Genomic DNA, 16,731 nt, shown 5'->3' on the forward strand with positions numbered 1-16,731 from the left:
TGTAGACTCAGTAAAAATGATGGAATCTCTTGCCAAAGACAAATTTCTATTCATCTTTTTTCCCAACCCAGCTCCTAAGTTTACATGGAATCTCCTCAAATTTTAAACATAAAGGATGCAGTGGAAATGCTAGAGCTAAACTTCACAGTTGAATTAAAAAATAACAAGCCAACAACCAGGCACAAGTAGTTCAAGGCCACTTAAGTATATACTTTATGCCCTGGAAGTTATTTTTTTAATAATGGAAAACTTGCTTAGGAAAGCAAAACACCACATATGGTTTTGAGTCCAAAGGTCATTGGGGCAGTCCCTCCCAGCCTGTTACCCCCAGGTCCAGAATGTACCAGCTTTAGCCATAGAGGGGTCTGAGGGGCACACCCAGCTTTTCAATGGGGTGATAAGCTGCAGGAAACTGAAGGTTGATAAAACTCTTTCTGGAAATGAAATACTTAGGAAGGTAACTAGCTGATGCTAAACTAGACTTTTTATTCCTTTTTTGCATCTTTGGCAGCAAAAATGTGTACTATGTCATGGTCACTAGATAAACAGATGAGGGAAGCATCTTAAGTATGATAAATACTTGCTGCATGAGATCTTCATAATTCCTGGATTCAATGCCCTGACAGAAGTATCAAATATTCCTACAAGTCCCTTTCTCAAATTGCAATTCTTATTCCCTCCAGGTTTAGGGTAATATGGCTCAGGATGCCCTCATGTACAGGAATGTCCACTGGCAGCTTCTTGTACTGGCCGGGTCCACAAGCTGTACGGGACTTGTGTATATGTCCACGAAGGCTAGGAAGGAATTGTTACTACTGGGACACAAGACACAAAGGCCTTCAGAGTTACAGCAGGTTTTAAAGACTTAAAACTTACAGTGGAGATTGTGCATGCGTGTAAACCCCTTGACTGTGGGATCCAAAAGGACAATTCTGTCTCACCTTAATTTGACTTCCTTGACTTCTACGGAAAATTGCATTTTAATAGCAATATTCTGGGAGTGCCCTTCGTGGCTCAGCAGTTAACAAACCCAACTAGAATCCCTGAGCATGCAGGTTCGATCCCTGGCCTTGCTCAGTGGGTTAAGGATCTGGCATTGACGTGAGCTCTGGTGTAGGTCGTACACTCAGCTTGGATCCAGCATTTCTGTAGCTTGGTGTAGGCTGACAGCTGTAGCCCTGATTCGACCCCTAGCCTGGGAAGGCGGTTAATGGGCTTTCAGTTGTATGTAGATTGTACCATGTGAGATGGAATTATAATCTTGCTAGCCTTTTTATTTGGAGATAAAGTATGGTTTAAGGAGATAGATATGAATGCCAAGTTGACAAGAGATAGATTTGTGGTAGACACGTTTATATGTCAACTTGTCTGGATCAGGGGATGGCAAGATATTTGATTAAATATTATTGCTGGATGTGTCCCTGGAGATTTTCTTTTGGATGAAATTAGCACCTGAATCTGACTCAATAGACTGTCCTCCCCAGTGTGGGTGGGCATCATCTAATCCAGTGAGGGCCTGAATAGAACAAGAAGGCTGAAGAAGCAAAAGTTTCCACCCTTTTCATTTTGTTTAGAATTTCCTTTGATGTGCAGAAACTTTGAAGTTTGATTAGGTCCCATTTGTTTATTTTTGTTTTTGTTGTCAATACTCTAGGAGGTGGATCTGTCGTTTATGTCAGAGAGTGTTTGGCCTATGTTTTCCTCTAGGAGTTTGATAGTGTCTGGTCTTATATCTAGGTCTTTCATCCATTTCGAGTTTGTTTTTGTGTATGGTGTTAGAGAGTGTTCCGATTTCATTCTTTTCCATGTGGCTGTCCAGTTTTCCCAGCACCACTTATTGAACAAGCTGTCCTTCCTCCATTGTATAGTCTTGCTTCCTTTGTCATAGATTAGTTGGCTGTAAGTGCATGGGTTTAATTCTGAGCTTTCTATCCTGTTCCACTGATCTATATTTCTGTCTTTGTGCCAGTACCATACGGTTTTGATGATTGTGGCTTTGTAGTATAGTCTGAAGTCTGGGAGCCTGATTCCTCCAGCTCCATTTTTCTTTTTCAGGATGTCTTTGGATATTCTGGGTCTGTTGTGCTTCCAAACAAACTTTAAAATATTTTGTTCAAGTTCTGTGAAAAATGTCCTTGGTAATTTGATAGGAATTGCATTGAATCTGTAGATTACCTTGGGTAGTATAGTCATTTTGATAGTATTAACTCTTCCAATCCATGAGCAAGGTATATCTTTCCATCTATTTGTGTCATCAACGAAAAGACAACCCACAGAATGTTTTGGGTTGATTTCATCTTTGCAAGTGAATCAACTGACAAGGGATTGATCTCCAAAATTTACAAACACCTTCTGCAGCTCTATACCAAAAAAACAAACAACCCCATCAACAAACGGGCAGAAGATCTAAACAGACAGTTCTCCAAAGAAGACATGCAGATGGCCGAGAAACACATGAAAAGATGTTCAACATCACTCATTATTAGAGAAATGCAAATCAAAACCACTATGAGGTACCACCTACACCAGCCAGAATGGCCATCATCAAAAAGTCTACAAACAATAAGTGCTAGAGAGGGTGCAGAGAAAAAGGAACCCTAGTACACTGTTGGTGGGATTGTAAATTGGTGCAACCACTATGGAAATCAGTATGGAGATTCCTCAGAAAACTAAACATAGAACTACCATCTGATCCAGCAATCCCACTCCTGGACATCTATGTAGAGAAAACCACGACTCGCAAAGACACATGTACTCCAATGTTCATTGCAGCACTATTTTCAATAGCCAAGACATGGAAACAACCTAAATGTCCATCGACAGAGGAGTGGATCAAGAAGAGGTGGTACATATACACAATGGAATATTACTCAGCCATTAAAAAGAATGAAATACCGGCATTCTTAGCAACATGGGTGGACCTAGAAGCTATCATGCTAAGTGAAGTCAGCCATACAATGAGACACCAACATCTAATGCTTTCACTGACATGTGGAATCTGAAAAAAGGACAGATTGAACTTCTTTGCAGAAGAGATGCTGACTCACAGACATTGAAAAACTTATGGTCTCTGGAGGAGACAGTATGGGGGATCGGGGGATGTGCTTGGGCTCTGGGATGGAAATCCTGTGAAATCAGATTGTTGTGATCATTCTACAACTACAGATGTGATAAATTCATTTGAGTAATTAAAAAAAAGGAGTTTCCACCCTTTTCTGCCTATTATTTGTGCTGGATTTGATCTCTTCTTCTGCCCTCAAACTGGGATTTACATCATCAGCTCCCATGGTTCTCTGGCCATCGATTCAGATGGAATCACATCCCCTGCCTTCCTGGGTCTCCAGCTGGTACATGGCAGACAGGGGACTTTTCAGTCTCAATAATTTTGTGAGCCAATTCCTCGTAGTAAATCTCCTTTTATATCCTATTGGTTCTGTTTCTCTGGAGAACACTAACTAACACAGACACCATAAATAGTCACTCTCTTGCACTGCTGTTAAATTGCTACAGTCTTTCTGGAAGGTAATTTGTGAATATATCTCTAAATCTTTAAAAATAGCCATGCTTTTTGAGATGACAATTCTTCATCTAGGAAGTTACCCAATATAAGTATCTATGGATGAATTAACAGATTTTTTCACCTGCATGGACATCTCAGTAAAATTTAGAAAACGAAAAAAACTGGATACAACATAAATGTCTAATTATTGGGGATTTATCAAGAGAATTATTTTATCCTTCAAAGCTATACCACAAAGGCTATTTTTTGACAGATAGGTACTCTTGTATTAGTCTTATGTAACATGAAGTTATAAAACAGAATGTAGTTATGATACCATTTTGAAACAATTTTTGACACAAATCTGCATTCCTATAGAAAATGCAGTTCTGTTTTAAAGTCAAGGGTGTGAAAAAGAAGAAAGCAGCAGTGGGACTTCTCTCAGAAATGAAAACAGAGTCTATAAACCTCACTAGTTCTAATAACTATCTTCAAAGGAGTTAAAGTACAAAGCTCAGGAACTTTATTTTAAATGCTATTTTTAAACATCATAAATTGTATCACTTATCCTTTTCCAAAAGGATAAGTGATACCTCATGTTTTTCCATAGTAATCACTCTTTTATTTAGCAAATATTTTTGAGCACCTAATATGTGTTAAGCACTATTCTAGAAAACAGGGCCAGAGCAGAAAAGGAAACTATCATTGTTCTCATGTTAGCATATTCAGATTTGCAGTAATAGGCACAAAACAATCCACTCTGTCAAGGGGTGATAAATGCTGTTAAAAAATAATGAAGTAGAATGAAGAAATAGAAAATGGAGCATCTTTGATTAGCTGACATTTGAATAAAGACCTCAAAGGAAGTGAAGGAATGGGCTAAGCTGAGTTCCAGGGGTAAAGGAGAAGTATTGCAAGCAAAGATGACAAGAAGGACAGTGCTCCTGGGTCAGGAGTATGTTTGGTGGCTTTGGACCAACCAGGAGATCAAATAAACTGGAATAGAGTAAAGCAAAAGAAGAATGGAGGAGATAAAATTAGAGAGGTAACAGAGGGTCAGACAACATAATGAGATGAGGGTTAAGAAGGAAATTCTTCAATTATGAAAACTTATGTCCAAGTTCTGTAAGAAAGCGATGAGCTGGAAAGACTCCATACAATTCTCAGTGAGTCTAAGGGGAGGCAGACTGCCAACAGGAAATAAAACAGGGTCAGCATTTCAGTATATTACAGGTTGTCTGGAAGTGGTTTGGGGCTAAGAATGTGGGACTGGGATTTCCTTGAAACCCAAAATGGTTTAGAAAAAATTTTCATGATACATATATATTTTAAAAGTTTACTTTTTAGGAGTTCCCACTGTGGCCCAGTGGTAACAAGCCCAACTAGTATCCATGAGGAAACAGGTTTGATCCCTGGCCTTGGTCAGTGGGTTAAGGATCCAGCATTGCCGTGGGCTGTGGTGTAGGTTGCAAATGCAGCTCAGATTCTATGTTACTGTAGCTGTGGTGCAGACCAGCAGCTGAAGCTCCGATTGGACCCCTAGCCTGGGAACTTCCATATGCCACACATTCAGCCTAAAAAGCAAAAAGAGGAAAAACAAAAAAAAAGATAAAATTTATTTTTTAAATATGTCAGAAAACGTCAGGGGGTGTTCTCATTGGGTAACCAAGCCTGAAGAATGAATATGCCCTGGTTCACTTCTGTAGTTAGTTTCCTTGCTTTTCTTTCAAAGGATATCATGGAGAGGCTTGCAATGGCTTGCTATAGAGAAAATGAGTAATTTGAATTTTTCTCCTGGACTGAGAAATGATCCAGATTATTTGGCAGCTTGATTTCTTCCAGTTTGCATCACATTTGCATTTTAATGCAGTGTCGATAGACATAACTATCTTCTTTGAACATTTTATTCCTTTCCTTTACAGAGTAGTTATTCTGATCAGAGCATAAAATAACAACTTAAAATGAAGTCTCTGATGGAAATCAGGCTAACCAATTGAAAGAAAATTAAAAAAAAAAAAGCCTTACCTCAAGATGTATGTGTAATAGAGTGAAATGATATATGCCTGCTGTTTCAGAAAAGATGAATTACTCTAAATGCTGCCTAAACAAGGGTTGAAACTTCAAAATATTGGCATCTGCAAAAACACAGAGCTTAACCAAGGCAGGGAAAACATACCATGTAGATGTACTATGTTGTTTTAACCACAAATACCTTGAGATTTTATCTGTTAATTCATTGTATAATATTGTGCATATATTTTGTGCCAAGGACTGTGCTTGGCACTAGGATAACTCAGTCAAGTAGGGAAGGATGGTAAGTGGACTAACTGTATTATAAACATGATAAAAGAAGTAAACTCACAAGGGTGGGGGAAGTCACTGTAGAAACACAGAAAAGACTGAAGAACAGGGAAAGTTTTCCTGAAAGAGATATTGCTTGGGAACCCTGAAATTTAGGATTTGAAGGATGGTGCAGCAGGAAGATCCTTAGAAAAGAGTCAAGAGACCTGGGTTCCAGTATGAACTCTACCATCAATTAAACCTGTGACTTGAAAGGTGATGGGAAGCATGCACAAAAAGCAAGGATGCTATGAAAGTAAAGAATGGTTGGAACAGTTGAGTGGAAAAGATTGAGGGCGTTGAGTGCGGCCCTAGCCCTTTGATCAGCTAGGCCTGGGGAGTACCTTACCCTGGTTTCTTTGGATTTAAGAGAGGCAGTGCTGGCAACTTTAGTATTTTTCCTCTATTTTCTGTGGACCTTTCCAACCCCTCTCTAATAATTTCTAAAAACAAAGTGTGATCTAATCAATTGATTTTCAGTGGGTGATCCCAGAATCTCTTGCAACACAATCGCCCAAGGTCCTTATTAAAAATGTGGACCCCCGGGTCTTACCTCAAGTTTGCAGAATCAGAATATTTGGGGCTGGTATTTTACTACCCTTATGAGGTGATGTTTGCATGAACTCATTCTGGTCTACCTATTTCATTCTCCCTGGCATCCAAAGAAACTGGTACCATATTTACACTTCCAAACAGGGACATGGTGGGGACTCAGTTCCCAATTGAATATGTTTTTAACTCCATTGTATAATTTCCTATTTCTGATCCAGTAATTTAAATTTATTGTTTTCAGAAATAATGTGGAGCAATTCTTATGTTTGGTTGTTAAGAAGCACAATAGGGGAGTTCTCATCATGGTTCAGTGCTTAACGAACCCAACTAGCATCCATGAGAACCGGGGTTCAATCCCTGGCCTTGCTCAGTGGGTTAAGGATCTGGCCTTCCGTTGAGCTGTGGTATAGGTCGCAGACGCAGCTCGGATCCCTCGTTGTTGTGGTTCTGGTGTAGGCTGGTGGCTACAGCTCTGATTGGACGCCTAGCCTGGGAACCTCCATATGCTGCGGGTGCAGCCCTAGAAAGACAAAGACCGAAAAAAAAAAAAAACAAACAAAACAAAGCAAAAAAAAAAGAAACAACAACAAAAAAAAGAAGCACAACAGGAACTTAAGTTGGGCATATTGTAATATTTTGACTTCATCTGTGAGCAAAAATCTCATGAAAAAAACTGAAAGGAAACATAACTAAATGTTAGCCATTTTTGCCTTTGTGGGGCAAAAATGTTGTTTTTATTCATCTTTTCTTTTTCCATAGTAAGTATCCTCTAAAACAAGCACATGCTTTATAATTTAAAATAACAACAACTTCATTTAACCTGGAATAAAATTAAAACTGAAATGCCTAAAGCTACAAGTGACCCTCAGAGAACTTTCAAAGCTTCTGTAAATTGTGTTTTCAAGATTTAACAGTCTTGTTGGCTCTGGGCTCCCAGATGGTATGGATCTGCTCATGATCTCTGATCTCATTTGATTTCTGAAAATATCCTTTGATCATTAAACTTTGGCCTACTTTTTCTGAAAAATTAAGTCATCAGAAACTCTGACTCAGGGATACAAAAAGTTTGGAAGGTTTCAATTTAAGAGATGAATAAAAATCACAGGGAGTAACATCTGTTCACTTCTAAAACTCTATAAATCTTCTTTGTGAGAAATTTTAAAGACAGGATTTAAATTCTTGATCCAGGATTTAAAACTTAATGAGAATAAAAAGAAATTAAAATATTCTTCCCACAAAGAGATAAAGCCAGATTTTTAGAAGATTTTGATTTTCTTTTGGTAACTTTTTATTATAAACCAAGTGATCATTTTTTAATTTATTTTTTAAATTTTATGTAAGATACTCATTATGCACAATTTAGAAAATAAAAATGATATCAATTATCCACAGTTCCATGATATATTAATAATACAGTATATTTTCTACTGTCTATGCATAGGACTCTGATAAATTAATTGCATATGATTTGGATTTTTATAATTTTGTATAATATTCTAACAAATATTTTTCATGTTATAAATAGGATTTAGAAATACCATTGAACCAAACGCTTTCTGATGCTAAAATCATCACATCACTGATTTGCTCATGTTATGAATCTATTTCAAATCACCTGAATTATGTTTTGGTTTTTGTGACACATTTGAATATTTAAGAGGAGTTGCATTCTAGTTTCCACTGTCCTATTATATAATGAATCATAGCTAGGGGAAGCAGTGAGAAGGGGCAGCAGAGTGTGGGTGAAAAAAACTTACCCTTAGCCCTTGTAAAGATATCCACCTAATGGATGGAGAGGTTATGACTCAATAATCAATAAGATCAACTTCTTACAAAGAAAACCTAACTTTTGATAACAAATGAGTTTGACCAAATTTTTGTGATTCTAATTTGAGGACTTATTCAAGGACCCTTCCCACAGCCCTGACCCACTTTAGAAACTGTAGCCCAGTAGAAGGTAGAGAAAATAAGACAGCTACTGGGCCTGGAAAATGCTGGGAAACTTTTACTGAGCTGAGCATTGAAATATTTCCAGATGGGTATGAATTCTCTGAACATCTGGGTGCTGATGTATCAGCTGGAGATTTCCCTATTTATTCCTCAATAAATCAGATGGCATCCAAAGCAATTCTTCACTTACAGAAAGAAGAAGCCAAAATTTATTCTGCAATAAATGATGAACTAGGTACCTACTGGTCATGCATAAGAAAACACTGGTTGGAGTTCCCGTTGTGGTATAGCGGAAACAAATCTGACTAGTATCCATGAGGATGTGGTTTTGATCCTTGGCCTCCCTCAGTGGCTCAGGGATCCGGTGTTGCCGTGAGCTGTGGTGTAGGTTGCAGATGCAGCTTGGATCCAGTGTGAATGTGGCTGTGGTATAGGCTGGCAGATGCAGCTCTGATTCTACCTCTAGCCTGAGAACTTTCATATGCCATGGGTGCAGCCCTAAAAAAACAAAAAAAAAAAAAGAAAAAGAAAGAAAGAAAACACTGCTTGATAGAAGGCACTGATAGTGTCTAATCTTGGAGACTACAAAAAATAGTCCCAGGAAATTGAAGTCCAGTTCCCCTGCTCTTTCAATAGGGAGCTTATTGTAATTCTCTCAACTTCAGTTAATGCCCTCAAAACAAACAAACAAACAAACAAACAAACCTCCCCAAGTAATTTTTATATTAGAACTTCCCTTTTCTTTTCTGCAGTGATACAAACCCTTTAGATTTAAACTTAAATTGTCCCACACCAATCACCAAGCAGTTCATTCTGGGCTTTAGAAAAGATATAGCTGATTCATAAAACAAGGAGAGTGTGAAGTGGCTCTCTTTTCCCTAAATCTAAATTCAATTACATCACGCTGATATCTCAAAATCAGCCACAGTGAGAGCACTTTAGACCACAAAGCCTTCTCTGTCAGTCCCTGGGACTTGCCTGACCAGACCACACTGTTAGTAGAGTTCCCCACGTCTGATAACTGTGCTTTCGGTGGTCTTGATCTTAACAAGATGTCCTCAATTGCCACTCACTGGAGGTGTGATCTAGGGTCTAGACACGCCAGTATGAGCAGCTTGTAAAGAAAAATGAAAGTAAATCTCCCTTTTAAGAGCATTACAAAGTGACCCACAGCATAAATCATAGAAAACCCTTTCTTCCTTAATGCAAAGGAGAAAGAAGACAAAGATGAAGAATGAAGAAGAGGAGGAAGTGAAGGGGGTGGAAGAGAAAAGAAGGAAAAGAAAACAAGGAGGATGAAAAAAAGGTTTGTCAAAAATACTGCTTTTTTCACAGTGGCCAAAATACATGGTCATTAGTCATTCTTGGTTTGAGAGGCACTTTTACTGTGGATTTTCTTTTTCTTTTTCAAAAATTTTATACCAGTATTAGAGTTCCCTACAACATATCGTATTATTAGTACAGAAGTATTCTGGACCACGCTTGCTTCTGCACCTCAAAAATCCAAGACTGCCTACTCCCTCAAGGGCCCTAAAATCCATTAATGACTCATAATAAAATGTTTTAAGATTCATAATGAGGGATTCTCAGATGTAAAAGAAGCGGTCATGGGCAAAACACAATTAGAAAAAAGAGACTGAACTTCAACTGCTGCTCTTGGAGAGATCCAAAGGTTTAAATCAGACTCATTATAAAGTTGGCTTTCAGAAAATTAAATTTCTCATTAAACTGCTAACTCCAATTTCACAAAGATCCTTAATATAGTTTATCTCAGTTTAATACTAGTCAAATATTCACATCATTTAAAATACACTCTATTGAGACTTTCTGAATATCAGATATATAGCCAAGTGAGACATCCATATTTCTCATTCAGGTAGTTCACATTAGATGGTTTCAATGATTATATCAGTGATGCAGCACCTACTCAGCAGTCTCAAGATAGAGGGTGATTTCTATACAACCATGTATACTTCTAACTATTGTTGGTGTCCCCACAAATCATAACAAACAGAAGGTAAAACACAGGTAGTAAAATTTGCAGTTTGTACCATATTTTAGGTCCATTTCTGCTTTGACATTGTATTCAGATAAGTAACAATAAGTAATTCTCAGTTACCCCTGGTAATTTCATAGAAATTTCTCAAATAAAAAGCAGGAACAGAAAATATAAAATTTTAGTTCAGTTGGGCAGGGATTCTGTTCTATGAGTTTTATTCACTAATATATCCCCACTGTTCAGGATAGTATTTGGGAGAATAGATACTAAATAAATATGTGTTGACTGAAACAATTAAATGGTTGAATAGAAATTTCAGATTAGGAACTTTGCTATTTTTCTACAGGTTGCATTGCAGTTTGATGAAACTCACCATGGCTATATTTTCTTTTTTATTTTTCATAGTAACCATGCATTTCTCCACAGAGTGGTAAAGAAATTCTATGGTCAAAATTTAAATTTTATAATTCTATGATTAACTGAATTTTCATTAAAAAAACCTCTTTTCATCTACATTAAGTTCTACCTCAGAAAATCCCTTAGATGAGGGACATACCAACAAAAATTGTGTCAAGAATGTTTACATTATTATCTTCTTTATTAATGTTTTTATCTATGTCATTTATTTCCACTTTTTTTTTCTGTTCACAAAAGCACTGCCAGTCAAAACAAATAAATGAACAACAAAAAACTGGTTTTCAGTTTCCAAGGGAATGGTCCATTTATTAAGACAGTTTCTCAAAAGAAGAAATACCCTAGCCATTTCTGGAAGTCTATTAGGAAATGTTTTATGGTTGAAACTGGTTAATGAATATTTTAGGAACATGCATATTTGAGGAGAATCAACTTAATTGTCTTTGTCAATCGAAATCTCAATCATACAGTTATTTTAATGCTAATTATTTGATGAAGTATTTATAATTAACTGTATACTTTCTATTATATGTGATTACACCTAAACATAATTTCTTTCAAAGTAAGCCTGTCTATAGATGCCTAAAAATGAAAGTATATAAAAAAACTACCTGTGTTAATTTTCAGAAAGATCAAAACATATGAAATTAGACCTTTTATTTTGAAAATTAAATTCTAAACTCCCCCTCCCAAAAAGTTAAGACTTTTTCTTACTTGAAAATAAGGAAATCTGATTTAGGAATTGCCTTAGCTTCCAACTTTGTGGAAGAAAATGTATAGTTTTAGGTAACAAATCCTCTTAAAATCCTTCATGAATTATTTGGATCACTGTTTACCTAATTTGCCCATTTATCAGAATCTCCTGGGAAGCTTTTAAGAACATAGATCTCAGGATCTCTGCCTAGATCAATGGAGTCAGAACCTTTGAGTTAGAGCTCAAAAATTCATCTTAAAAAATTTTTTTTCTACAGGTGATTTTTACATGTAATCAAGTTTAGGAATAAAATATTTTAGATAATTAAGTACTTCCTACCATCACTTGCTATCCCCACTCTCATGCTCCAAAAAGCAAATCTACATAAAAATGAAGCCAAGTATCAAACTTAGAGAGTTTGAATTGGTCTGACTTCACATGTAGTTCACAAAGTTCACTCTGGAGAATCTTGTGGAAAATCCAGGCAGGAACTTTCATCATCTATTGCTATGGCAACCATGGGGCCAGTTCAGAACTGGGTGGCTTCTGATCAGGACAGATGTTACAGAGAAAACAAACAGCTAAGATTTAAAATATGAACCCAAATCGTAACACTTAATGCTCTCAGTTGCCAGCTTTGATTTGTGATTTGTTGCTTCTCACACATTAACACCTCTTTTCTTGGGTCCTCCACTGTAAAAAGATTTAGAGATTCACAAGCAATATGCCCCTTGAGCCACAGTGGGATTCTAGCTATAAAACCTACAGAGAACCCAGAAGGTCATTTTAGCAGCCTGGGTCCCCCCTACCCCAGAATTTAGAATCTGAGATAAAGACTTGAGTGCAGGTAATCTGGGGGCAGAAATAATCCCAAGAACAGGAGTCAGGGATCAGGGAGTGAAACATGGAGTGAAGGAAGGAAGGAAAGCCAGTTCAAGGGGTATTCCTGCATTGGTCACTGCTGTGGGGGCTGAGCCTAGATTATGCTGGAATCTTCAGAGATGCAATGTAGAATATGCCTCAGAATCTCTCTCTGGAAGGAAAAAAGAGGAAAGCATCCATGCACCAGGTCGCATCTCCTATCAGCCAAGGACTGGCCCATCAGATGTTTATTCTCTGGCACTCCAGTTTGCACATGCGTGAGTGCTGCTCCATTCCTAAAAGCATTCCACACCACAATGTCAGAGAAGACCTGGGGCTCAACAGATAAGGTACACAGACAAAGTTGAAGTGCTCTCAGATTACATATTTATAGGAAGCTGGCTGTTACAATGATGGCTGGCTTAAAAGGTGGGCCAAGAAGACCACAGACAAAGCACAAAAAGTGCAATACCATCATGCCTGCATCAGGAAGCTACTGTTCTGCACCAAGTCTGAAAATTAGAGCTGTGAGGTCCCAAGGGCTGAGTACTCTTATCTGTGCATTGAAATATTTCCAAAGTTCTCTGAATTACCAAAAATAACATGAAGTTACACTCCCTCCACATTTTTACATTGTAAGTCTCTGTACAGCATCATCTCCCTTGCTCCTCATTCTGTCAACTTCTTACCCCCCATTCAAGGTTTCTCCTTTCTGTTCCCCAAAAGTACTGCTTTGTATTTCACCTGTGACCAATGAGAAGCTAATTCATCTTCAAATCTGTGGTACACATTTAGCAAATGAATAAGCTATGGAAATTATATTCATGGTACCAAATACATTTGGAGGTCCATAACAATTTTGGGTAGAAACCTCCACTCTGACTAGAATCACCTCACTGTTAAACACCACTAGAGACAATCAAAAGACTACTAGTGCTCTTACGCCAGGCTCCTTGGGTTCCTAGGGCACACAAGTAAAGTGAAATGTGAAGCGTTTAAACTATTTTGAAGATTCCTGGTCAATGACCCTTGTGGAAGAACCAGCCACAACACATTTGCCTGACTTGGTATTGTCTGGCATGTTTCTGGAAGAGAGGCTCTGCTCTACTTTGTCCCTGCTCTTAAATATTTCTGAGATAGTCCTAGTTTGCCTGACATACCACCATCAGCATTACGCATTTCGGAAGCCAAATTTCCATCCTCATCCCACGAAGCTCTTAAGTCCACTGTTTGGACATTGTCCCTGATAAAAGACCACTTTTCAATATCATTGACTCTGTCGGCATTTAACCTGTGATCCTCATAGCTCTGTGCTAATCCTCTTGCCCTTAGATTATTTATCTCTTTATTCCCAACAAAGTACAAACAGAGCAACTAGATACATGTAGCTTGATTCTGTACCAAGAGATTTGTTATTACAGGAAATTGTGCCTTTGTGTATTCCTGTTGTGTGGAGGGATTCAGTATTTCATAGACATGGAATGATTAGATTCACTTGTACTTTTGAGGCATTACATATCACTGTGTGGGAAATCAAGTTGATTCTGATCTAAAATAATACAAATGTAAAAGAGAATTCTTCATTCCATCAGTTCACATGGAACTTTTTTGCAGTTCACATGCATCCCCACCCCAATCTCATTCTTTAATCATACTAATTATCATTCTATTTCTTTGGTAATCAGAAGAAAGTCATACTAAGACAGACTTAACAAAGGGGAGGGGGATGATTTCATTCATATAACTGAACAATTAAAAGGGTATTTGACTTCAGATACGGTTTTACCAGGTGTTCAATAAGAAGCAAATATATATTTCTATTTTCATTTCTTGATTTTGCTTCCACATTGTTTGATACATTTTCTGCAGACCCCACCCACTCCCACCCAGTGGGTGTAATATGACTGCACTAGCTCCTGTCCCTGCACCCTTGTGGAATAAAAATATTGAGAGTATTTCTTAGGATCCACAGTAAAATTCTTTTTGTGTGTGTGTCTTTTTTGCTTTTTTTCAGGGTCACGCCTGCAGCATATGGAGGTTCCCAGGCTAGGGGTCTAATCAGAGCTGTAGCCACCGGCCTACGCCACAGACACAGCAACACAAGATCCAAGCCGCATCTGTGAACTAAACCATAGCTCATGGCAACACCAGATCCCCAACCCACCAAGCGAGGCCAGAGATCCAACCTGCAACTTCATGGTTCCTAGTCGGACTCGTTTCCGCTGTGCCACGATGGGAACTCCCACAGTGAAAGTTATATTGCACCTCACTGAGTCTTATCAGCTTACATATTTATTATATTGGATCTTATGGATTGAATTGTGTCCCCTTCAAATTCATGCGTTGAAGTCCTAATCCCCTCAGGACCTATGCTTGTGACTCTTTTTGGAAATGGGGTCACTGTAGATGTAATTAATTAAAATGAGGACACATGGGCATAGGGTCCCTAATCCAATATGACTGGTGTCCTATTTTCCTATAAAGGGGAAATTTGGAGACATGCAGGCACACAGAGAAGGTCCAGTAAAGACAGAGATTGGAACCCAGTGGAACCCAAGACATGTCAAAGGTTACCAGCAAAACACCAGAAGCAAGCTGAGAGGCATGGAATAGATTCTCCTTCACAGCTTCTACAAAGAACTCACCCTGATGACACCTTGACTTTGGAACTATTAAGATGGTAACTTTCAATTGCTTATGCCATCCAGTTTGTGGTATTTTGCTATGACAGCATCAGGAAACTTACACAGGGACCGCTTACCATGGTCAGATGAAAGCAATACTCTGGCCAGGCTTGAGTCAGGTACAGGGCCACCATACCAAGAATAGAGTAACTGCACTGGAGAAGACTGAAGGAAGGGATCAGTCTCTGGGGAAGTTAGAGTTGAAGAATGGATGGAAGTTGGGTAGAAAAAGTTTCAGATGTCAACAGTATAGTACCCTATCTTCTCCCAATTTCAGGGGCATCAGGGTTCACTTCTCTCTTTATCCATGTCATAAATCTTTATACTTTTCCAGTCTTTTAACTACACCTGATATTTTCTCTTCTGCACAGGCCAAGTGTTTCTTAGGCCCCTAGAAATGTTGGAAATGTCTGTGATTTCCTTCCCAGGTTGAAGGGGTTAATGTAAGCAATGATAATGTAAGATTCTTGGTAAATTATTACAATGCTAATGCAGTAATCAGGGAATTTGATCAAAATGTTCTGTATTTTGTCCATGGTGTATGAGAGAGATTTTACTATATAATAAACCAAAGTATTGGGATAAACATATATAGAAATTCTATAAGAGGCTAAGCTTCAGAATGGTGTATTAAAAAAAAAGAAAATCAGCTCTCAGGTTCAGACAAATTCTGTGCAGTAGTAATATGTGTAAAGCATGGAACTGTGCTTTAGAGGAGAGTTGAAGTCACTGCTGGTATGATTAATGTGTATGTTGATATAGTAAGGTTGAGCCGTTCATATATATATTCATGGAATGGGCTATTAACATTCTGTTTGTTTTATATTTAACTCTGTAGAGTCTACTAATTTACAATTAAATTAAAAAATCCACTAGGACTAATGAGCTAATAATTGCAAAGAACCCTGAGCATGGATAAAAGGCACCAAGGGAGGACAAACGTCTATTCATGAAAATCGAAACATCTGAGACTTTAATTACATCTCTTGCTAGAACTGACTTGTAATCAGTTATGGAGACTTGCTCATTAATGATCTACTATGGGATTCCTAAACAACATATTGAAAGCCATTTCACTTATCACATGTGAATATACTTGTGAAGAGGCATTTTCTGAGAATTCTGTCTCAATACATTAGGTTCCCTTTTATCACCGAAATTCAAAGGATTCTTTTTTTTTTTTGTCTTTTTATGGCTGCATCTTAGGCATATGGAAGTTCCCAGGCTAGGGATCCAATCGGAGCTGAAGCTGCCAGCCTGTGCCACAGCCACAGCAATGAGGAATCTGAGCCTCGCATGTGATCTACACCACAGCTCCTTAACCCACTGAGCAAAGCCAGGGATAGAACACATGTCTTCATGGATGCTAGTCAGCTTCGCTAACCACTGAGCCGCAATAGGAACTCCTAAAGGATTCTAATTAGTTCTATAGTAGAACACATTCATCCATGGTCCGAATTTTCTATTTCAGTTTTTAAACTGGACAGTAGGTATATGTTTGAGGGATATTATTTCCAGGATGGAGGAAGAGGAATGAATAAAAGAATTTCTTCAAGTCTCTGTGTAAAGATAGTTAGGGGACTAGGCTCAGTGAAATGGAGACACTGCTATTTGGTTCTGTGTGATAGAAACCTAAGTTTGCCCTAAGAAGCATTGAAGGAGGTGCCAAATTTGCTTCAAGTATTTGTCAATCAAATGTTCTAGAAGATATATAAAGTTTTACACATATACACATGTG

The 16,731-nt window shown here is 38.0% G+C and overlaps 1 pseudogene; it reads right to left on the bottom strand.

Annotated features, from left to right (window-relative positions):
• Window positions 1-349: 349 nt before the first annotated feature.
• LOC125120843 (WD repeat domain phosphoinositide-interacting protein 3-like) lies at window positions 350-13,488 on the bottom strand (annotated as a pseudogene).
• Window positions 13,489-16,731: the final 3,243 nt, after the last annotated feature.

Source organism: Phacochoerus africanus, chromosome 2 (genome assembly GCF_016906955.1).
Source record: "Phacochoerus africanus isolate WHEZ1 chromosome 2, ROS_Pafr_v1, whole genome shotgun sequence".
Classification (NCBI taxonomy): Eukaryota; Metazoa; Chordata; class Mammalia; order Artiodactyla; family Suidae; genus Phacochoerus; species Phacochoerus africanus.